The sequence below is a fragment of the Hylobates moloch genome, unplaced genomic scaffold, assembly GCF_009828535.3.
Source record: "Hylobates moloch isolate HMO894 unplaced genomic scaffold, HMol_V3 SCAFFOLD_15, whole genome shotgun sequence".
Lineage (NCBI taxonomy): Eukaryota > Metazoa > Chordata > Mammalia > Primates > Hylobatidae > Hylobates > Hylobates moloch.
In genome coordinates this window covers 22,315,391-22,340,746 of record NW_026652290.1, presented here as the reverse complement: position 1 = coordinate 22,340,746, position 25,356 = coordinate 22,315,391, and the positions used below count along the sequence as shown (strand labels likewise).

Sequence of the window (25,356 nt, the reverse complement as noted above, 5' to 3'; positions counted from 1 at the left end):
CCGGGCACGGTGGCTCATGCCTGTAATCCCAGCACTTTGGGAGACCGAGGCGGGAGGATCACGAGGTCAGGAGTTCAAGACCAGCTGGCCAACATGTAGAAACCCCATCTCTACTAAAGATACAAAAAAATTAGCCAGGTGTGGTGGTGGCCACCTGTAATCTCAGCCACTCGGGAGGCTGAGGCAGGAGAATTGTTTGAACCCAGTAGGCAGAGGTTGCAGTGAGCCGAGATCATGCCATTGCATTCCAGCCTGGGTGACAGGGCGAGACTCCATCTCAAAACAAAAAAAAAAACAAAAACAAACAAACAAAAAAAAATCAGATATTTCTCCTGGCTATCGGTGGAAGATAACATGATAGAGATACAGCAGAAGAGGATATAGGACGGGTAGGGCTAAGGGAAAAGGCAGAGGGATTTGAATTGAGAAAAACTTAACCTAGTTGCTAGATGGGCCACATAAAAAGCATGGAAAAGAATGTAGGTGGCCTCTGGGAGCTGAATGAGTTCTGGCTGAAAGTCAGCAAAGAAATGGAGGTCTCAGTTCCACAACCACCTGTAACTGAATTCAGTCACCAACCTAAATGAGGTGAGAAGTGGATTCTTCCCCAGAGCCTCCAGTAAGGAACACAGCCCTATCAACACCTTGATTTCAGCCTTGAGAGATCCGAAGAAGGACACCAGCCATGTTTGCCTAAACTTCTGACCTTCAAAAACTAAGTAGTAATACCCTGGTAAGTTACCACATACTGAGTTTGGTAACTTTTTTACTGACTGTATCAGACAGTCATGGAGGAAGGCACTAACACATGCAATAGGAAACAAATACAAATAGTTTTCAGATTTGTGTGTCCATGACAATCACCTACAGGCCATGCTAACACACAAATTCTGGGACCCACCCGAAGAGTTTCTGATTCATTAGGTCTGGGGTGGGTTGGAGAATTTTCATTTGTGACAAGTTTGCAGAGGATGCTGCTGCTGCTAGTCCAGAAATGATACTTTAAGAATCACTGATGTAATCAGGAACCATCACCACACATGCCAGTGGGGGAGTAGTTATCAGGAAGATATGGGATATCTCTGCTCAGACCACATGACCAGTAGGAACAACACCTCTTTATTTGGGGACTATAAAACTAAGCCTTCCAAATATGTTATCTGAACTATGACAGTGGTTCTAATTTTCTGTTAATTTTTTTTTGAGATGGAGCCTTGCTCTGTTGCCAGGCTGGAGTGAAGTGGCACGATCTAGACTCACTGCAACCTCCACCTCCCCAGTTCAAGCGATTCTCCTGCCTCAGCCTCCCGAGTAGCTGGGACTACAGGCATGCACCACCGCGCCCGGCTAATTTTTGTATTTTTAGTAGAGGCAGGGTTTCACCGTGTTGGCCAGGATGGTCTCGATCTCTTGACCTCATGATCTGCCCGCCTTGGCCTCCCAAAGTGCTGGGATTACAGGCGTAGCCACCGTGCCCAGCCTGTTAATTTTTTTTTTTAAAGTACCTCTAGGATGTGGATACCCTATTGTAAGAGGGGCTATTTTCTGGAGCTGAAGAGAGTATCTGTGTGTATGTATCACAGATAGGAGCAGAAGTTGAGGAATAAAAACCCAGAGAAATCTTTTGTCTTATTACATACATATCCCTAGAGAGTAAAAGGCACCCTGGCTCCCACCAGAATACACTCTGCCATGACAACACCATGTCCAAATGGAGGTGGGAGGAAGATGGCATTTGTCACTCTTCTTGGTGCTACCATGTGTATGAAAATTGCCTGGTCTGGTGGCCAAACTATGGGAAAGCCCTGCTTCTTATCTTCCGCCATTAACTCTGCTCAATCTAAGCTCATTTCCCCTAACTTTGACTATAACGAGATAGTATATCATCCATCACTATTCTTTACACAATAACCATTCAAAGCCCTGGCTCAGTGAACTGAGAGGTGACCCAAGATGCAAGCTGCTGCTATAATTACAGGATCTGTCACCCCTTTTATTCAAAATTGCAGTGATATGCAATGTCTAAGTAGTTTTTGCTATTTGCAGTGAAGGCAGGGTGGGGTGCGGGTGTCTCTGCTATTGCTAAAGTATAGTTTAGCACTTTCCTCAAATATTACAATATTTGCAAGACTTCTATTCTTGGTAAACCCATACCTTTTAACAAAACACTCAAAGAAATGCTGCTGAACAAAAATATCATTCTAATAATTTGAAAATATTACTATAATACTCAATGTCAAAGCATAAATGCATATTAAAGAATGCCTTAATAAACTTATCAAACTATTATACCCTTCTCAGAATCTCCTTTTTCTTCTACCCAAATAAACAAAATGTTACCACAAAACTATATATAAAGAAAGCTCCAAAGCCTCAAGTCTTTCAAGGTGGTAAGTTGAGACTAATAATATATGGCCTAGACTTTGCTGATTAAAAAGAAATAACCATGTCTGTATCTCACTGAAATGGGTTTTTATACTTACAATAGCACACTCATAAAATTTAATACTCTGTGCCAATTTTATAGAAATTCACCACTCCTGGAGTATGCTAATACAAAGCCAGTAATTTGAAATTGAAAATAAAATTTAGTATCTGTCAAATTCATTTCCTTGCTTTTCACTGCATTCATAGTCTTATCATTTTAATTCATTTTGGAAACATACACAGACTCAGTCTACTCCTAAATTATGGGTTGTTTTCCACTTGAGTGTGAACCTATGTGATATCCAGGTAAGTAGTGCTTACTCTATATGCCATGTGAGGTGTCCAGTGTCCCATCAAGGACCCAAATTGTCTAAATGAAATTTCTTGACCAACGGTTAACATTGTTCAACTTGCTTATTATCCTTCAGCAACACCGCAATTCAGATTTGGACAGTAGATTCCCACAACTGAAAATCAGAACTGTTAGTATTCCAGGTAACATATCTTGAGGAATTATCTTTATAGTCCAAAAGTAACTTTAAATTATTTAATAGGAACATAGCTTCTTTGGCAATTAATTTATTCTTTGTTCTCCTGCCTATAAATTAGAATTTCATGTGCAATAACTATATATCTCAAATCTTCACCAGAATCTCATCATTTCATATTTACATTATAGCAAACTAGCCACCAAACTGCCTTCCTTTAGTCTCACTGTAAAATTTAGCCCAAACTAATTATCTTAAACATTGCTTTTCTAGAAAACCAAAACAACTGCTTAATTCTCTTTTCCAACAAGCCCCAACTCCTCTTTGTAACCAGTCAGATATTCCACTTTCTGACCCTGCTCTATTGGATCTTATTTCTTTAACAAAAGTTTTCTACTCTGATCAGGGTATAACATTACAACACATGGTTCATGCCTCTTCCTAAAGTTTCTATCTGGGACACCTTCCTTCTCATCCTCCAATATCCAAATACTGACATCCTCAACCTGAATCTTCATAACCCCTGAATCAAGACTGTATTTACAGTCAGTAACAGAAGATCTTAAAATTTTTCTTAACTGGCTTATTAAGAAATTGCCATTAGTTTGACATAACTCACCAGGTTATAAACTCATTAAGACATAAATTCAGCTTTTCATTTATTTTCTCTCATCTGCAGCATATAGTAGAGAGTTAGGCCCTTCATAAATGTTGTTGATTAAATGTAAACATATGAAATATCCAAATATTTATTTGTACTTTTCAAGTATCAATTCTTTATCTTTTCAATTGTGGGTCTATTTCCTAGAGAATAATAGCTTTTAAAATATCTTTCAGACATATTTTTAGACATATTCTTATTCAGTACTTACCCAGACCCTGAAAACACATGACATCTTGGTATTATTTAGAGAACATAATTTATATTTCAGGTTTACTTTTATTTATGTATTTTAGAAAAATGTATAGTACATATTAGAACAGGATACTAGCTTATTTAACATGTGTCAAATTGTACCCCATTTTTGTTCAGGAAAAAGTAACTTTGAGACCAGTGATATTTGATTCAGTTCTGATTTCCACATGAGTAACTTTGTGCAAAGTATAGTTCAAGCTCTACAGATTAGCCCACAATGCCTCCTAGGAAGTCTTCCTTCTCACTGACTCAAATTGCATTTTGTCTTCAAGACCCTCTCAGGTCCCAACCTCTTTATGAAGTCTCCCTGTTTACACAAGCCCTAGTGACTTTTCTTTTCTCTGAATTCCATTAGTATTTAGAATGACTTTAAGTCAATTCTAATTCAAATACATGATTTGAATACAAGTTGCCTGTGTTGTTATCTATTTGATTTACCTAAGTTTTGTGCCTTCTAATGCATTCAGGAACAGAGGCTCTTTACTTTCACAATGATTAGCAGTGTTGGGCATTACTCAAAATGCTATGAGTACTCATGGGCTTGATTCTTTGCCAAGTTCAAGTTTCTCTCTCTCTCTCTCCACACACACACACACACACACACACACACACACACACACACACACATTATAGTTAAAATATAATACAAATGTTCTGATGCAGGAAGGAGATTTTTTACTGAATGCACCACTTTAGCTGCTACAGACCTGGAAAAATAAGTGTTCTCCTTCAGAATGCCTTCTATATTCTCTTTTTTAAATGTAGCTTTTCTTTTGTTACTAGAGTCATTTGAGTTATACTAAAACTAATCCTTTTGAACCCAACCCAAATTTCCTACAATAGTTACCACAATATAATTTGAATCCCATTCAACAAGGTGTTGAAAACCCTCAAATTATAACAGTCATAAAAGAGTTAATTTTTAAAGTAATTTTCATAATAAGATATCTTTACTTAAAAGTTAGACAACCAATTTTAAAAGAAAAAAAAAACTTTTAATGAGGACTTATGTCCAGAATGCATTAGAAACTCAAATTTAATTAGTGTTTTTAAATAATTTATATAAATAAATTTTACTTTTAATGCAAGAATCTAATGCTTCTCAATTATTTCTTTGAAAGGCTTTGATATTCTAGCCAAAAAGTACAATCCCATAATGCATTATTAAATAAAAGTTTTCTGTCTCTTCCTTCATTCAGTTATCCATCCATCATTCATTCAATGCCTATATACTAACTACCCACTGTGTGCAAGCTCCAGTTAGGTGATGTGGGAAACATTAAAGTGAATTAGACATGCTTAATATTGATTAGAGAGATGAGCTTTGTTCTGACTCATCAGATTGTAAAAGCAGGAACCATTCACCAAGAGGGGAGCCCTCACAGAGTGAGCTCTGCTGGGGATGGGCATCTCTGGGACCATTAAACCATTTCATTTCAACTTGGCATTTAGATCAGGCAGTAGACAGGTAACAAATGGCAGCTCCGAATTTTGAATGTATTGATGGAGCCATATTAAGTAGTTTGTGCAACAGAGTAATGGGAAAATAATCAATGATCTTTTGAATTGCTGCCAGAAAAAATGCAGAAACAAATTAACCAAGGCTATGAAAAGGCATCCAAGTAACTCTAGGATGGAGAGTCAAGGAGACAAAGTAATCATGATACAAAGAAAGAAATGCAGATATTTAAGAGCTATTTTCAACAGTTAAGTGGTTATACAAATAATTAGTACCTAAGGACTTGTATTTTTAAAGCAAGCTCTAGTGAATTATTATATTTTATTTTAAAAGTCGAAGTTAAATCCACACATGTGCTGGTGAGTTAAAAAGGAATTAAGTAGCAGAAACTCATAGGGAAATTATTTAAGCCTAATAGACCTGCCTCATGCAGTTTCCTATGTCATAGACTGGCTGATTCACTGGATCTAAAGTAAACAGGTACTGCTTTGCGTCCAGTGGCAGCTACAGTAAATGGGAAATAATTCTCCCGCATTGTGTTAGCCTTGCCCCTTTCAATTGAATTATGAGTCTTGAAAGGTCATAACACATTACAGCAATTATATTTGCCTAGAAGTCTTTCACAGTGAGGATTGACATTTCAGCACAAGTTGTGTTCAGCATATATACTCCTTCGTAAATCATCTTATTAAGCTTTTGATACAGAAAATCATATGTAAAAAAGAGAAACAATAACCTGGCTTTCCTTCTGGTCATCTGTGGGATTTAATTTTGTATTTATGAGCCAAAAAATACCTCAGGTAATATGCTTCTGTAAATATAAAAAAAATGAATCTACCATGGCTTTAGGAAATGCACATGAGGCCTGTTAATTTTGTACATCTCAAGATAGTATAATCCTTTCCATTAATTTCATGATATTTACATTTCAAAACAACAACGATTTCACTGAACACTACAGGTCATTGGCCAAAGTTTATTATAATTATCAATAGTTTCATGTTGCTATCATCAAGTCCTGGTATGCTGGAGTGAATGGGAGTCCCTGGTCAATCACTGAGAGTGACAACATCTGTATCAGACAGTCATGGAGGAAGGCACTAACACATGCTGAGCACGCTGTCTCAGCAGTTATTGTTCAGGCACTTGACCTATGTTACCTTATGCTACATTCACACTGCTGTCAGGTCAATAGTGATAGTATCCCAATTTTACCCATAAGAGAGCTAAAGCTTGCTTTTCCAAGGTTAATGGAATTCAACCAAAGTTTGTTCCAAATCTGTTTTTTTCCAAGATACAATTCAACTTCCTGAAATGTGTTCAATATGTTATTTCACGGGTGGTAAGTCTTGTGGGGCTGAACAGGCTAAGAAAATACACAGCTTCAAGAAACTTCAAAGAAATATGTGGATAATAAATCCTTAATGTATTGTTTAAGGTAACTGAGTGTTTAGGGACCATTTTTGACCTTTCTGTTTGTCAGAGAAGACTAGACCTTTCTAACATGCATCTCTCGATACCACTCTGGAGATAAAAATGAACAGATAAGGGATCTAATCCAATACGGAAGGTCTTTGTTTCCTGAAAGTCCAAAACACCATCAAATAGCTCAATACATGTGGGCACCAGCCATAATCATTCTAAGGTGACCAGAATCACCTCAGGTGACACATCTACAAATGTATGAAACCATCTGTTTCTACCCTTAACTCCTTCCCAATTGCCTTATTAGAAGATGGGGCTTGGTTCTTCTTTCCTGCATCCCATCCCTTCCTGCCTCCTGACTGAGGCCTCACTCCATCAATTTTACTCTCTCTTCTGTATCCTCAATTTCACCCCTTTTCTGGCTCTTTCCAGGCAGTGGAAAGTATTGTCCAATTAAAAAAGTAAAATACAAAATAAAAAATATATATATCCTTCACCATCCTACTCCTCACTTGACATTCTATACTTCCCTTCTCCTTCACAGCCTAGCTTCTTGAAAGGGTAGTCTATAATGCCTGTTCCACTTCCTCACTACCTACTCATTCCCCATCCCACAACAATCTGGCTTCTGCCCTCGCCATTCCACTGAAATTAGCCTTGCAAAATTACAAATGATCTTCTAGTTACTTAATTCAATGGACATCATGTGATTTCCCAGCTTATACACTAAAATTAGAAAGATGTGGAGAAGATTATCATGGTCTCGGGGAAGAATGACAAGCAAATTTATGCAGCATCCAATATTTTTATAGTATGAACTCATTTTGTTATATATAGACATATATCTGGATATAGAGAATATATTTGCATATAGAAAAAGTCTGGATAGATATACATCAAAATTTTAACAGTAGTTATGCTGGGCAGTGGGATTTAGGGTGATTCTTATTCAAAATTATTCAAAATTATATATATTTTTCACCTTATACATTTATATATATTCTAGTTACATAATGATCACACATTCCTTATCTAAATAAAAATCAATAAGTAAATCATCTCAAAATACCCAGGGTCCTCTTTTAAAATCTTATTTGATCACATAGAAATATTTGACAATGTTGTTGTTTCTTTTGTTTCAAGAATAGAATACTACACTCTCCTGGTCTTCTTGTACCCTCTCAACATCTTATTCTTAGTCGTCTTTGTACCCTCTTCTAGACCCATGCCCTTCATGTTTCTGCTTTGGACTCCATCACTGTGTCTCATCTCTGTCTGCTCTAGTGCCGGTGTGGTCTCATTCATGTCAGTGTCTTACTTTATGCTGAAAACTCCCACATCTATTTCTTTTCTTTTTCTTTCTTTTTTGAGATGGAGTCTCGCTCTGTCGCCCAGGCTGGAGTGCAGTGGCGCGATCTCGGCTCACTGCAAGCTCCGCCTCCCGGGTCCACGCCATTCTCCTGCCTCAGCCTCCTGAGTAGCTGGGACTGCAGGTGCCTCCCACCACACCCGGCTAATTTTTTTTTTTTTGTATTTTTAGTAGAGATGGGGTTTCACCGTGTTAGCCAGGATGGTCTAGATCTCCTGACCTCGTCATCCGCCTGCCTCAGCCTCCCACAGTGCTGGGATTACAGGCGTGAGCCACCGCACCCGGCCCCCCACATCTATTTCTTTAGCTCAGCGCTGCTTCCTGGGTTCCAGCCTCCTATATACAACGAGTTACTAGGTTTCCAAGCACTTCAAAATGAACAGGCTTAAAAGTGAACTCATCTTTCCACAACATTGGTCCAACTCCTATGGTCATATGTCAATGAATAGAACTATTATGTATCGGCTGGGCACAGTGGCTCATGCCTGTAATCCCAGCACTTGGGGAGGCCGAGGCAGGCTGATCACCTGAGGTCAGTAGTTTGAGATCAGCTTGGCCAACATGTTAAAATCCCGTCTCTACTAAAAATACAAAAATTACCCGGGCATGGTGGCAGGCGCCTGTAATCCCAGCTACTTGGGAGGGTGAGGCAGGAAAATTGCTTGAGCCTGGGAGGCAGAGGTTGCAATGAGCCGAGATCACGCCACTACACTCCAGTCTGGGCGACAAGAGTGAAACTCCATCTCGAAAAAAAAAGAAGAACTATCATGTCAAGCCCTGTCAGCAGAAATGCAGTAGTCATTTTTTTTTTCTTTTTTCCGTGACAGAGTCTCGTTCTGCCACCCAGGCTGGAGTGCAGTGGCGTGATCTCGGCTCACTGCAAGCTCCGCCTTATGGGTTCATGCCATTCTCCTGCCTCAGCCTCCCGACTAGCTGGGACCACAGGCGCCACCACTGCGCCCGGCTAATTTTTTGTATTTTTTAGTAGAGACGGGGTTTCACTGTGTTAGCCAGGATGGTCTCAAATTCCTTTCCTTTCTCACCTCCTACAATAAAAAGTTCAAGTCTAACAAATTCTATCAGCACCTGATTGACAATCATCTCTTCTTTCTCTCTCCACCACCGCTGCCCTAATCAAGGCTCTTGGCATTTTTTTACTGGATTATTGAAAGAGCCTCTTGGCTGGTCATGTTGCCTTCAATCTTAGCCCCTCTAATCCCTTCTTTATCCCACAGCCATAATGGTTTTCACAAATATGAATGACATCATGTCACTGTCCAATCGAATAGCCTCTGATGACTCCCATTGCCTAAGAATAAAGTTCTAAATATATTAAATCTCCCCCAGTACAGTCCCATTATGCAGTATTTGCTAATTGTGCATCTTAAGTCTTTGTGAACTCTAGACCTAGTGAACTGCTAGCTGTTCTCCAGACATCCCATATTCTCCCATTCCGCTAAGCCTTTTCTTGTGTCATTCCTTCCAAGGCTTTTCTTGTGTCATTCCTTCCACAGGCCAGCTTCATCCCTGTTTTCCTTACTTGACTTACTTTGGTTATGTTTTGAGACTCAACTCAGGCATCACTTCTTGACCCGTTCAGTGTCACCCTCGATCTTAAGAGGACACAATGCTTCCCTCGATTGTGCCATAAATCTCACTCTGTTTTAATTGTTCGGCTCATTCTCTTTCACACTAGAATACTTAGATTCTTGAGGATGGAACAGTGAATTTGATATGTTTGCATAAACACATAAGTAAATGATTGGCATTAAAGGAGTAGCCCCTTCCAAACTGAACGAATTATATGAGGAAGATGCAAAACAAGGTCTCATGAACAAACCTGTCCACAAAATAGTATAGTATCATTCTCCAAAAGTCACTACAATAAATAGAGCTGCATCTAAAGGTATTTGTTCAACCCCAGTACTGACAGCTTAAAGAGCTCAACATTCAGGAATAGCTCCAGGAAAAAAATCAGAACTTGAGTCAGAGCCATCCCTATTGATAAGCATGAGGTCTCTTGCAGCCATTTTGCTGCAGGAATACCATGATGTAATTCAGGGAAAACAGCACAACAAAGTGGGAAAACCAGCTTCTAGTTATATCTGTACCTCTCAGCCACCAAAATTATTCTCTTGACAAATCACCTGCTTCATCTGAAATTGTAGGGCAGCAACTTTATGAGCTTAAAAGAATCCATTGGTCTTCTGTATTCCCTTTAGCACTAAAATGATTATATCATTTCAGTGAAAATGCTTTTCAGCAAATTATTTTCAACTCTTACAAATCAAATTCTATACTATGTATGATTAGCTGGGGCTTATTTGAGAGGTTCCTTAAGGACTGCTAAGTGATGTTTGTTAAGCAAGTTCAAACACTCTTTCATATACTGGTTTTACTGACCTCGCAGAAGGTGAGCATAGGCTCTGCAATGGTTCTTCAATAATAGAGACAGAAGACCTGTCATCAGTGGGTAGAATGTTGGTCTACACTCCTCCCTCTCCTCTGACCAAAGATAGGTGGAATGAAATGCTTCCTTTGACTAGTTGGGAAACAGAGGGAACAAATGGACTCACATACTGTCTAAGACAGAATTATATTTGAGTGTAATTTAGTTAACATGGAAAACAATGCATCTCACAGACATCTTTCTTCACTCACCTCTCAAAGCCCCCTGCTCTTTCTTACCCTTGTAATCACAGCTCATTCAAATATTGGTCATCTACAGGTATGGGTTAAGGCTGAATCTGTCTCTCCAGGCTAAGGAGGAGAATCATAATTATCCTATGTAAAATATGTGGGATATTTTCCTTTTTCCATTTTTTAACTGAAGTTTGGAGATGCAGCCAAACAAGATGTGATAGCAACTCAGCTGGGGACTTCTGGGAAAGGTTTTCCTGGACTATATGGACATGTCCTTCTCCCCTGTGCACTGTTGTAACTAGGCATGACACTGTTGCATCTATCTGTGACTATGAGGGGAGATAATGACAACAACTGAGAATAACAGAGTAGAAGGATGGAAAGCACTTATGTCTCTTATGACAATCATACATTAAATTAACCAAGACTGAAACAACCCTATCTTTAGAAACAGCAAATATGATTTCATATTATTTGCAGCCCCAAACCCTCCTAATACTACTGATTGTTTTTCAAATAGCATTCTTTGTGTTCAGATTGATGGACTTGTAGTACTTTTGAAGGGGCTGGCAAACTACAGCCCCCAGTGAAAATCTGCCCAGCACTCGCTTTTGTAAATATAGTCTGTATTGGAACACAGCTACTCTTTTTCATATCATCTATACTCTAGTTGCTTTTTCACCACAATAGCTGAGTTGAGTAATTGAGACAGAGACTGTATGGCCCACACATATGAAATATTTATTATCCACCTCTACAGAAACATTTTGCTGCTTCCTATTATGTATCAGTGGATTTCAGGTGGGGGCTGTATTACTCACACAATATTTTCCAGGGGCCATTTTTGATGTCCCAATCATTGTGAAGTAATTAAAAGGCCAGCATTGTTTAATGGAGTGCAATGTTAAAGTCCCACATAACAACGGATATTCTCACTCAAAATACCAATAGTGATCCTACTGAGAAATACTACTCATAATCAGTATAATAACCCATAACATAACTTGGACCTTGGACCACATGGATTGTTCTTTACATTATACCTACTACCATGGCAACTGTAGGTCTGGTAGATTTATTAGCATAGGTAAATGGCAATCTAGAAACATTGCACTATAAAAAACATTATTGATCCTCATTAGCTATTTGTTGATAAACAGAAGAAATATATTTATTGTTACTTTAGAGGATTTTTTTTCATTAAAATTTTCTGGTTAGGGGTTTATTTAGACAAACTGAATATTCCAAGTTCTGTTCTAAAATACAAGTTGTTTATGCACACAATTTTTATCGAGGAATATTTTATTTTATACTCATGAATTTTAAGTGCTTTTTACTTCCAATTTTATACAGTGGTTATAATTTCTTTGGAGTTCTTTTTATGTTAAGCAGTATTTATAAATAATGATAATTATTTTAATTTCTGCTTTAATAAAAAGACCTTAAAATATTTTATTGGAATGAACTAAATTAGCCTCACTATGGAATTTGGATTTGAAAGAAAGACAAAAGATATGCATCTAAAACCACTGTGACTGTTTCACAATCAAGAAATATATACCCTTAAATATATAGTCTGCTAAAATATATGAAAATTACAGGGATTTTAAAATATGTAAATTGCCTTCATAGAACAATTTAAGGAATATAAAACAAATCTATCCTCAATGGAATAAACCATAAGTCCAAAAAGTCATAATTCAACTAGAACTGTTATTTTTAGACAGAGCTTGCAATACTAATAACCATGAAAGCCAGAGTGAGGCATGCTTCAGTAAGACAACGGGGTGAAGGAGCAAGTGGTTTGGTCCTTTAGAAAATAATCAAATGGCACTTCAGCTTTTCAGATTTTCACTATGTACTTTTTTTCTTCTTTGGAAAGTACACATGGTGATAAGAGGAAGGCATTGGGTGCTCTAAACTTCGTGTTGCAAATATTATTCCAGTTTATTCAATCCTTTTTTGTACACTGAGAGTTAGCATTTCTTGTACATGTATAGAACAAAACCACCTAAAATTCTCCTAAACATTCAAGAAAGACATGCCCCCAACTTCTCCGTCTAAAACCTGTATGTTACATATACATATGACAATGAGTATGTAACAACACCCTGGCTATTCAGCAAACAATAAATACTAAGGTACTGCTATCTGGGAGACACGCAGTGGTTTGTTGACACTGGGCAGTGTCAAAGTTCTTTCAGCGTGGGCCCCAGGTATGAATGATCCTCACATATGAAATGAGTGTAAAATGTGTAAAATATTCCTCAGTTGGGTATACAGAGAGGACTGATTCTAGAGAGCAAATCTCTGGCAGAGAGATTACATACAGGACTACACACCCAAGTAGACAACTATTTGATTCAACAGACAGATAAAAGCAAAATCAGGAGTTACCACATAAGGCGTTCAACATTATGAGCACAGCACACAGAGGAAAGGAAAGCCTCCAAAATGACTGTGCTTAGAGAAAATGCTGAGCAAATATACTTGAGAAACTCTAGGACCTGATAAAATAAATGCAACAGAAAAAAAAATCTGCCAGGGGGCACATAAAACAGGTTCCTGTGATCAATGAGAAAAGAACTCAGTAAGATAGACTTCACAACGAAGGGTTTCAACCAGCTTTCAGTGAAGAAGTGGAAATTGTTATCTAAATTTACTATAGATTTTTCATACTTTATCTATGTATGCATACAATAAAATGTACATTATTCTCAGTTTAAAGCACAAACTCAGTCATTTCCAAAAAAAGTCTATGTTGGTTGTAGAAATAATTTGTAGGCCCACCCATATAGCATCGTTTAATGTGTGTGTCTGGAATTGATGGCTCCTACGTCACCATCACAATCAAGGTTCTAATGCCCAAAGGAGCAAAAGATACATAAATGACACCACGTTACAGCAAGACTTGGAATTACACAAAATAATTCACAATACTTGGAAGATAATTTTTAAATACAAATAAATAAAGTTATCCCAAATTCTTCTTTTAGCACTTTGGGTATTTTAGGCTGGACTACTTGTTTCTGTGTCTTACATTATGTATACTGAAAGTTTTTCTTTATAATTGGGACCAGTGTACATACTGTTTTAAATAACCCATTTTTTTGGTTTCTTTTACGTAAATCAGATTTCAATGTCAATGTGTGTTTCTGTGTAAAAATATAGCTGCATCATAGACTATTAATATTTAATTTTCCTGCCCAATTCTCTGATGGTCTCCCACTGTTTTAAATGTTCTTGGAATTTAATTCACAGAGGTGACTAAGTAACAACACAAAGACGTCAATGCCATTAAAAGAAGTTCTGTTACTCACAGTTAGGAAATCTGTTACTCACAGTCCCCAACAGGAGGGGGCATGCTATGCCATGCCTTACAGTGCCACGTGGGGAAGCACCTGGGTGAGTGAAGGAGGTGGCAAGGGGAGAGCAGGTCCCAGGGTCTATACTGTGGTATGGCAGGAAGGAATGAACAAAGCAGGGTAGGTTAAGTGTGAGCAAGGTTAAGATTGGACAATCTGAATACTTTCAGCATGCTCTGAGCTGTAGAGGTGATCCTTGGTTGTCTGATACCTAGCCCTAGGATGATACAGGGCAGGGGAAATATTGGTTTAGGGTATAAGAGAGTTAAAGAAAGGAGCTGGCTGCTTTGACTAGGATATGGGCTTTGGATTTGTTGGTTTGCAAGTGAAAAGTGTGCTCCCAGGCAAGTTGTTTGATACATTTGGAAATCTGCTAGCTCTGCAGGGACAGTCTCTCCAGGTTCAGCAAGGCACAAAGATGCCAAGACATCATAAAATTCAGAAAATTTAAAAAAACGTCATTAATACACCCATACAGATAGCTGCTCACCGAGCGTCCCTTCAGCATCCTTTCCTCCCTCTCCCATCTATCAAGACACTGAGATCATAAATGCCTGTAGCACCTGGCTCCCACTCTTCCTTACCCCACCTACTTCTGGTGTTATTCTTGATGATCTCAGCATCCTTGTGTCTGAACATCTGACCCCCCAACCTGTCTGACCTTTCCTTTGCTCCATCTCAGCCACACATTCCCATAACCACATCCTAGGCCTACTAATCACCAGAACCAGCACCACCTCTAGAGAGCAGTGCTTGGGACCATGATGGCAAAGGTTTAACTGCTCAGAATTGTTAAAATAATTAATCCACTCAAAGCTAGGTCCTACTTATGTCAAAAAAAAGATGGCCAATATGTGGCCAACATCAAAAAGCCTGAAAGAGCATCATTACAGGTTTGGGAAACAGGTACTCTTTATTCTTCTTTATATTCTTTATAAACAGGTGCTTTGAAGATAGGTCAGTACCTTCAAAGGCAATTTGATATTAACCATTAAAACATTTATTTTCATATCTTTTAACTTAGAAATTCAACTCCCAGCAATTTATCTTGCTGATAAAAACTTTGAGAAAAATGATTCTCACAATATTTGGGAAACCACATGAGGGCTAATATGGCTGGCATAGTGGAAGCAATAAGGGGAAGGGATGGAAGTGGAGAGCGGGGAAGGAGACAGGAGGTCTCAAAAGTCCTAGGAAAGACATAGACTTTATTCTTGGTACAACAGGAAACAAATGTGGAATTTTCAGCAGTAGAGCTAAATGATTAATTGGCTTACATCAATTAATATTTTGTCCTCCACAGTGCACAGTGCCATTCCAAAGGCAGAGTTGCTAGGGTTTCTGAAAAATTAACTAAAGGGTCAGAGCTGCAAAGAGTGGTGAAGAAAAAGGAAACAGGACAAAGCTTCTGCCCATGAGACAAGAGTCACAGATCGTGAAAAAAGTCTAAAAGGCCAGGAATAATGTGACCTTAAGAAAATAAAATTAATAAAGAAATTGCAAGTCAGAGGCTGTCTTAAAGCCATAGGAGAAAAATTCCATTAAGGAAAAATACTTTAACAACAAATTAAGTGATATTTATGGTTGAAATCAGAAATCAGCAGGAATCATCTGAACTGCTTCTATGGAGCAAAAAATAATTCAGCTAGGACCGCACATTTAAATGTTATTAATTCTTTAAAAGCACAGATACTTACCTATCCTATAAGATTTTTATAAAGAAAAAATTTCGTTGTTCTACAATTGACAACCAGATATTGAAGCAAATTCACCAATTTTTTTTTTTTTTTTTTTGAGATAGAGTCTCATTCTGTTGCCCAGGCTGGAGTGCAGTGGCTCTATCTCGGTTCACTGCAATCTCCACCTCCCAGGTTCAGGCAATTCTCTTGCCTCAGCCTCCTGAGCAGCTGGGATTACAGGTGCCCGCCACCACACCTGGCTAATTTTTCGTATTTTTAGTAGAGATGGAGTTTCATCATATTGGCCAGGATGGTCTGAAACTACTGACCTCAAGTGATCTGCCTGCCTTGGTCTCCTAAAGTGCTGGGATTACAGGCATGAGCCACCATGCCCAGCCAACCTCACCAATTTTTTAATGTGAGTGTTTAAAAAACATGTTTCTGGAATAGGAAAAACCTAGGTCAAAATACCAACTAATTTCCACAACACTTTCTCAAGAATGACTTAAAATCATGAATATGCTTTTTAAAATAAATGGACTATCTATACCTATGTGTACACTATAAAAATATATATTCAAAGAATATATATATGCAAAGAATTCATCATTCCACATTACAACACTTATGGGCTGGCACAGTGTCAAGGCTATTCAAAGAACAGTATATTTCCCTTCATTAAATAAAATGTCTGTTTTGAAAAGTATACTTTTAAGGCATCAAATATCAAAAACCTTGAACAAATAATGTTAACCCTTTCATAATGTGTAGTCATACACTAAATAAATTAAAAATAGGCTCCAAGAATAAATCATCAATTGAATATTTTGGAACCAGGATTTACTTATGCAAAAAATTTCTAAATCATTTGAAGCACAAAAGATCAACTGTAAAAGTACACTATCGTAGAATTCCATTTTAATATCAACAACAGAAAGCAAGATTTAATAGAGATGTACCATGATATTACACGGGAGATAGACCATATGTTTATGAAGACAGAATTGAATTTGTGTTGTATTTTCAGTTATGGCATAATGGGGCCTGAAATAGTGAAGTTGCACTTTATGTGTTCTACCGGATCTGTCACGCAGGACAGGAAATCTGCTATGAGGGGGAGGCAGCAGGCAGCACTCTGCTGGGTATTTACAGGATGACAATCATCCCACAAACTTCCCTTAAAGTAGCTCTGAGAACATGGATGCCAACCCCTCCATGGCACATTTCAAACAGCTCTGGGAGCTTCTTCACTCCTTGGATTCATACTCTAACTTGTTTTATGGTTTATAGCAAAATAGAAATAACTGAAGAAGCATAGGCTTTTAGAGTTGGAAGAAACCTGGTTCTTTGACACAACACATTCTTTATTTGATGGCAAAACCATCTACATCTTTAGAGGCAAGTCTGTAGCACTTGCCTTCATGTTTGGGTGGTGATCTCACAAGATGATAACGCTAAAATGCATTCCCTGAGCTGTCGCCCATAAAGCTTTTGGCTTCAGAAGCTGTCTTGAAGAGAAGCAGTCATTTAGGAAGTGAGACCTAGGGACAGGCAATCTTAGAGACCTGAATCTAATTATACTGCTTTATCAGAGTCACAATCGATGCTCAGGACCTCAGCAAACATTATTAAATATTTTAAATGTTATTGATATAATATTTCCATAAGCATTATGGGAAAATTGTTTATCTTATTAGTTTCTATATTCCAGTCTCCCTGCCCTCATCTCAGACCCCTCCGAGATAACCCACCACACCAGCTCCACAGCAACCATTCTAAAATATAACACATATTGTCTCCCTACCTAAAATCCTTCAGCAATTCCTCCTATCACACAAGGCTGTTCAGCCAGCCCTGTTTAGCTTTCCAGATTCATATTCATTTCCCACACCTTTCCCATGTCTTCTGGACTCGACACACACACACACACACACACGCACATACACATATGTGCACACACACATACTCTAACCATCTTGCCATTCCTAGTGTGTTTTTGAGAAAAATAACTACATATGCACAGAATTGGTAAAATTTGCACAGAGCAAGTTCAAGAAGTTTGGAAAGGCTTTACTATTACAGTTTGGTGAACGGAATGGTGAAATTTCAGGCTAATGGTACAAATTTGGTTATTTTTCTCAAAAACATACCCCTCTCACTTCCCCACCCAGTGGTCCTATTTCCTGGCTAACCTGTAATTAGGGTTTAACATCAAAATCACACATCCTTTATCCTGAAAAGCCTTGCCTGAAGCCTCTGTTCTGGGACCACTCCTCCCTGGTTGTGCCTTCTGTATCTAAGAACAGAGCACATTGTATCGCAGTTGATATCAGGGCCACCTCAGAAGGCCACTTGCTGTGTTCCATTAAAATGCTGCTTGAAGAACTGATTCCTAGGATTCAACTTCTGGGTAGCAGACATAAAAGATGATGTAGCTCCCACAGGAGATTTGTTTTCCCACCATTTAATCAAAATAGATGGAAGTAGAAAATGGTCAAACGTCCCTCCTAACACACACCTACAACCACCCATTCCCTCATTCCCCCAGGCTGGACCAGAAAAAAATACAGACCTGCTCCAAGAAGCCCAGAAATCTCCAAACCCTGCCAGAGGGCCAAAGAGAAGTTTCTGTAGCTGGACATTTAACTCATCAACTATTTACAAAGGGCAAATACCTCCCTTGAGCTAAACATTTTTCTCAATTTGTCTATATCACAACACCAAGGAGGTAACTGGCAGGTTTATGATTGTTGTCACCTTGGGACCAAAGGCAAAGTATCAGTGTTTTCACTCTTGTTGTCACTGGGCCCTGATGCAGATGATTCTTTCTTTAGGCTCAGGAGCAAGAGCCTCGAGTCTGTCCAGTTCCTGGTCTTTTTGCTGCTTCTCCAGGCCCCTCTCCTCAGCATGTAAACACATCTGAGCAACTGGATGCTTCCACCACAGCGACTTTCAGGCTTCTTTAATTCCAACCCACAGTAAGAAATACAATTTCCATGTTTCATCTGCATGCGAGGCATACAAACATGTAGCTATGAAACTGAAATAAAAGTTTCATAGTATCTATTTTTTTCAGATGTCCTTTTCTGTTATATTCTACCATTGTTCATTGGACTTCAGAATATTGATTTCCCAGCCCCCTAATATGACTCTGCACTCTCAAACATTTATACTTTTTGTAGAGACATGTAAGTACCTAATTTTAAACTATTAAGAGCCATAATCTCCCATTTCTCAATTATAGCAATTATCATATCACCATTAATTCATCAAAAATTGAGTCTCTATCACATTATAAAATGTGTTCCTCTTGATCAGCCCCTCTTTTTTCCTGTGTATCTCATTTTATAATATCCCTTCACCAATATTAGGATCCAGTAACACTGAAGTACTTAAAGTTCCTTCCTATCTTTTGAGATTTTATTCAAAAAATTATGGAAAATCTCCCCAAATACATCAATTTGCACACTCATGCCAATCCTTCTGGACTTGGTTTCTATGTCTTTTGTGTGCCTTCCATGACACATCTATAATGAAATGGAGACTCCTACTATGCTCTCAATGCAGTACCACAAATTGCCACTAAGAGCAAAAAGTATGCTCTGCCATAATTATTTGCATACCTGGCTCCGGAGACAAGAACAAGGGATACATTGCTGAGCCCATGCCCAGACTGGGGCAGAAATCCCTTCCCCTACATCACACATACCCACACAGTTCTGCTCACAGTACTCTACACTTCTCACCAGAACTGATCTTAATTATGTTTTATTTCTATCTCCCTTTCTGGAGTGTAAGCTTTATGATTACAGAAACGGTATTCCCCTCAATTATTCTCACAGAATCTGGTTTAGAAGTCAAAGCACAATAGATTTTCAATCAATATTGATTGAATTAACTAATTAATTCACTCCCACCACCAAAAAGATGCTGGTGACTTAGCTTCTACAGGCCAATCTTGAACCAGCAACATCTATTTGATTGCAGTCCTCCCCGGCATTACCTTTCCTAAAATATCTTCCAAATTGCAGAGTGCTTCCTGAATTGCCCTTCTTTTCACATTTTCCAAACCTTTCTCCAGGCTCCTTTCATCAACTTCCCTCACCTGGTAAACATTCTTCAATTTTAATTACATGCTTATTGTGGGTGAATCACAATTGAAGTAAATTTAGAAGGTGAGATATTTGCTAACTGCAGACAAAAAAAAAAAAAAAGCCTAATAAAATTCAAATATCTTTCCTTGCTTATTATCCAAATTTACAGCTGTTTGCATTGCTCTTCTTAATGAATATAGCTATTTTCATATCCAGCTGAATCCCCAATCTCTTTCTTGTTTCTCTTTAAAACTGTCTATCCTCCCTCAGAAATCAGAGATAATCTTTTCTTTTTTTAAACTGGATTTGCCTAGAGTTTCTCTCATATTTGCTATGAAAAAGAAAATGGGGAAGTTCCCCGGCAAAGTAGTAGAAGGAAAAGTATAGAAAACAGGGAGGGAAAGAGAAGTGGGCAAGGGGAAAGAGAGTATGGGGAAAGAGAGAGACCATACAGGGGAGAGAGAGAGAGAGAGAGATGTGTTCCATGAGACTCAAGAATTCTTTCGCAAATGATTTAAGTCAAGTTACAGAGCTACTATTCAGTATGAGTCTGAGACAGATTGGTTCAGTGGCAAAGCTCTAATAATTTTACTATAACATTTGAAACAAAGTAAAAATATGGTGAAATTAATCTTCAAGCCATTTTATGTATTTTTGACCTAAACTGATTTTCTTTTTCTTCCATTTACAATCATGAAAACTTCAACTTCTCACCTAAAAATAATATTTATAGACTGTACACGTGCATCTCAATTTTGTTGTATGCTTTCTTAAAATAGGGGACATCAATTACTTGAGATTACAGGTCTATATTCTAACAATTTGAATAATTTTCCCAATCTCCATATGGAATCCAGAAAGCACATATATAAAATTGAACTATGATCCATGTGATGATTATAAGACTTTCTGTATCAAATTCATGCAAATTGCCAGCTCATGTCATTTCAGAATGATATTCTCATTACCATTTACTTAGAAGGGAAGAAATAGATGGAGTGAGGTGGGAGAGACTCTTACAAGAGTCTAGATCACAAATAGCTGATTAGTGTGGCTGTTTCCTCTCCAAAGTGACTGGTTAAAATTGTACATGGGTTACTTGCCTTTGTAAGTATATATGCTCAAGTCTATATAAATAACGCTGGCAAACCTCCCAGAAAATGCAGTAGTCACAATTGCACTAAAACGATGAGCACAAATTTCTTCCTACCATCAGAAAATGGCAAATAACATATACAAGGTTCAAAACATCCTCTTTATAGAGAACAGCTAACATGCCATTATTATCTCTAAAACAACGAAAGGCTTTTCATTGTAACAACAACAAAAAATGCTGATAGACTATGACTCATGAACATCTATCTCCTACAATCACCTCCTAAAAGGCTTATTTATTTCAAAACAATAAAAACCTATTAAGATAATTTTGTGTTGTTTATTGAACTCCAGTGTCAGTCCTAGCTCTTAGTCATCTGTTGGTGAGTTATAGAACTTGTAAGCAGTTAAAAACAGATGCTATTCTAAGAAAGGATAATGCTTCCTTAAAAATTAGTTTCCTTCTATTATTAAAAGTACTATATTTCAGTTTTATATATAGATGGGAGTAGGAGTGAAATATCCCCTACAGACTCGGCCATTAAAAATCTCCATTACGGTCATCTCAACTTCACTCCATCCTGCCACTCCCTGCATCTAGAAGGCTGGGAAGGAAGAAGTCCAAGGCCAGAGGGAATGGCTAAGCCATGAGATAGAGAATGTCTAGGTCTCTGAGTCACCCTCATGAACCACTATCCACATCCAAATAGAAAGGCCTGTGTTGAACTCTGCCTGTGTTGAAATAAACTGAAGTGGCGTGAGGTGGGGTTATTAAGCATTTAATTTTCCCTAACCTAATATACCAATTGAAAAATAATATTTTCTTATCATTGTTATTTGGATTTTTTTTTGTTAAGAGGAATGTTAAAAACGTCATTTATCAAACACCCATATTTTCATCACAATTTAAAGCATCATTACATACATTCTTCCCCTTTCTTTAAAGCACAGCTACTTTATTCCAAGAAGTTAAGTTCCTTATCTGTTCATTGTTTCAGAGTTTAACGCATCCAGCTTAAAAGGATTGAAAATTTTCAGCACCATGTAAAAGGAAGAAATATAGAGGGGGATTTTATAAACAAAACAAATCAGGAAATTTAGGAAAATGGAAGAAATTCTGGACACTGGTTCACTAATCATTTCTTAAAGACTGATGTACAGCCAGTCTTCAAACTCAAATTGAACTTTGGTGAAGATCGGAGAGATTGAAAAAGTCTTTTCCATTCTTAAGGAGCCATTTTTGTTTGTTGTTTTAACTAAAGTATGCACTTTCATTCAGATTTCCTCCGTTTTTGTCTAATGTCCTTTTTTAGTTCAGGATCTCGTCCAAGATACACATTACATTTAGTCTTCATGTCTCCTCAGGCTTCTGAAGGCTGCTACAGTTTCTCAGCCTTTATTTTTGATGACCTGGACAGTATTGAGAAATACTGGTCAGGTATTTTGTAAAATGCTACTCATGTGAGAGTTTTCTCATGATTATACTGAGGTTATGGGTTTCTGAGAAGACCATGGATGTAAAGTGCCATTCTCATCATCACATAAACTGTCCACATGGTTCATCACTACTGGTGTTAAATTTGATCACCTCGCTGAGGTAGTGTTAGGCAGGCTTCTCCACTATAAGCTTATTCCCCAATTCCATACTCTACTTTTTAGAGGTACTCACAATGTGCTTAAGGAATGGAGAGTTATGCTACATAAAGAATTTGAAATTACTCTGCATGGGAAATTTGTCTACTCTCCCCCATTTATTTATTTATTCAATCACATACTTTTATTAGTATGGACTTACAGATGTTTATTTCATACTTGGTGCTATAATCCAATACTACTGTATTGTATTGCTCAAATTGTCCCAGCTTTGCCATAGGAAGATTTCTCAATTGACACTTTTTAGTTGTGTCCGTTTGACATGTGTCCCCATCATTGTGTTTGATTATTTCCTTACTTGCTGGCAGTACAAGATGTTCTAGGTTGATGATGTGTATTGCTAGCTCAAACCCATGGACAATAACAGAGAATAAGCCATTTCTCCGAGGAGCCTGTTTCCTTTTATTGGAGAATGGTATTAGAAATCATGTTCTGGATGCTAGAGGTGCTCATTGCTTCTAGGTCCTCTCAGCTAAGAGAGCACAGAAAAACGTGTGTAGACTAACTTCATATATACACGTCTAAAGTATAACAGTTTTATGAAAATGGGGTGAAACTACTCTTTCCTGAAATGCATTCATCATCCCACAGGGAGACACCACAGTAGCCACTTTTACCCACACATGTAAAAACTTAATGCAGTCAATGAGGGTCACCACTGTGATGGGTACTACGTTCATCAGTTTAACAAAAGGAGGTTATGGGGAGGGGGCTTTCCAGATATACTCCTGCAAAGCCTGGAGATCAGTGATTTGTCATCCACTGTTGATCAACTGACCTGCTTGCTGCTGCACAATGTCATTTGCAAAAAGGTTAATTTTTAACACTCTAGTCAGCTTTTTATAACCGGGATTTTTATATTGTCCAAGTCTGGCTCCCACATGATGCCCTCAGCTTGCCCCCATATGAGTGTCTGCCTCTATTATACATATCTATGGCTGCCTATGCACACCAAAACTGTAGACTCTAACCTTCAGATTACACCAAACTGATTTGGGCACTGGTTTACCCTAGTTTTCTTGAGGGTCAACAGAACCTCCCTTAGCCAGCCCTTTGCTACAGCATGAGTCCTGACTCAGGGTCCTTAGAAATCAGTCTATTTCTCTCCTATTTACTATTTAGTGGGTATGTCTGTCTACTCAGGTACCCTGTCAGGGAGACATCAGGCACTGATGTGAACAAGGCCTAGGTCCTTAGCCTTAAGTAAGTTATGTGCCACTGGGAGTGAAAGGCACATGTGTGTATGAGAGGAGAGGGTGAAGTGTGAAGGATTTCACATACAAGGCGACATTTCACTATCTGAAAGGAACGTAGGAATTTCCCAGATTAAAAGTGAGCAGGACAAGGAGGTTCCAGAGAGCAAAGAACACTAAAAAAATATAGAAGCAGCAATAAGCACAGTGTGTTTGAGCATGCGAAAGACTTCAGAAGTGGGACCCACAGGTGAATGTACAGGGAAGGGCAGTTGGAGAGCTGGTTGGGGCTAGTGAATGGGCTTCCTAAACTATGATCAGAAGTTTAGAAATTATTTGTGGGTGATGGGCAGCAACTAAAGAATGTTAAGCCACATACTGACATAAATAGATTTTCTGCAACTCTTGGCCACAAATATTTTTCTGCTGTGGCTACAGCCTCAGACCATGATAAAGTCACCTTAGACTCTATCGCACTAATTTATTTTGTTTGCTTAACAAGAAAAAGTCACATAGTTTAGCATCTCATGCACATTATTGATTGTAGATTGTTGTAATTTAAACAGAAAAAAGCTATGAAAATCTGAAAATCAAGTGAGTCAGCAAGGAAAAAAGAAAATAAAAGGAAGAAAATCTTAGTTTATTTTCTTTGTAAGAAGACCGCCTATCTACAGTGGGGAAAATGTGAATGTCTGGATTTAAGTGTAATATTGCTGTGCAAATTTTCGGCTCTCATATGAGATGCATCTACTTTTAAGTCAGTGAGATTATGAGATGCAAAATCTGTCTGAGCCATTTAATATGAGTGGAGTGGTGATGGCAGCAGAGGTATTTTTCATGACACACGTACTGAAATATGATGCTATATTCAAACACTTTCTTAATGACAACCATTCACCCACAATATTACGGAGTTTCAAAAAGATATTTTAAAATCTTGAGACTCAAAGCTTGTGTCAAAACAACTCAAGGTATAAAGCAAAAAAATCACTGTTTGAAAAATAGCAAAGTAATAAAATTAGAAATATAAAATAAATAATGTCAGCAGGGCCCACTGCAACCAAGGTTAAACAATTGGTTCTTCAGGAATTATTAAAGCAGTGTAACTGGATGTCATGCTAATGTTGCTATTGCAGGTGCCAGCTTGGACAGCTGGAGCTAATACTCAATTATCACTTCTGGTGGAGGACCTGGCCACTGCAGTGCCTTTCTTCTTTCTTAGTCTTTTCCCACCACCACATAAGGATAGAATATGCGCATTCTTCTCAAAACTGATAATGTATGGTGGCCACTGCTTTTGTTTGTTTGAGACGGAGTCTCGCTCCGTCACCCAGGCTGGAGTGCAGTGGTGCAATCTCGGCTCACTGCAACCTCCGCCTCCCAAGTAGAAGTGATTCTCTTGCCTCAGCCTCCCAAGTAGCTGGGATTATAGGCACCCGCCACCACACCCAGCTAATTTTTGTATTTTTTGGAGAGACAGGGTTTCACCATATTGGCCATGGTAGTCTAGAACTATTGACCTCAAATGATCCACCTGCTTCGGCCTCCCA

The 25,356-nt window shown here is 38.3% G+C and overlaps 1 protein-coding gene and 1 non-coding gene across 15 annotated transcripts in view; one reads left to right on the top strand and one right to left on the bottom strand.

Moving 5' to 3' along the window:
• The window catches only part of CTNNA2 (catenin alpha 2), a 1,201,677-nt gene that overhangs the window by 997,277 nt on the left and 179,044 nt on the right, over nucleotides 1–25,356 (bottom strand). The gene's annotated exons all lie outside the window — the stretch shown is intronic.
• On the top strand, nucleotides 7,422–7,523 carry LOC116484352 (U6 spliceosomal RNA). Its single transcript, XR_004252527.1, has one exon. It is a non-coding gene; the product is annotated as a U6 spliceosomal RNA (small nuclear RNA).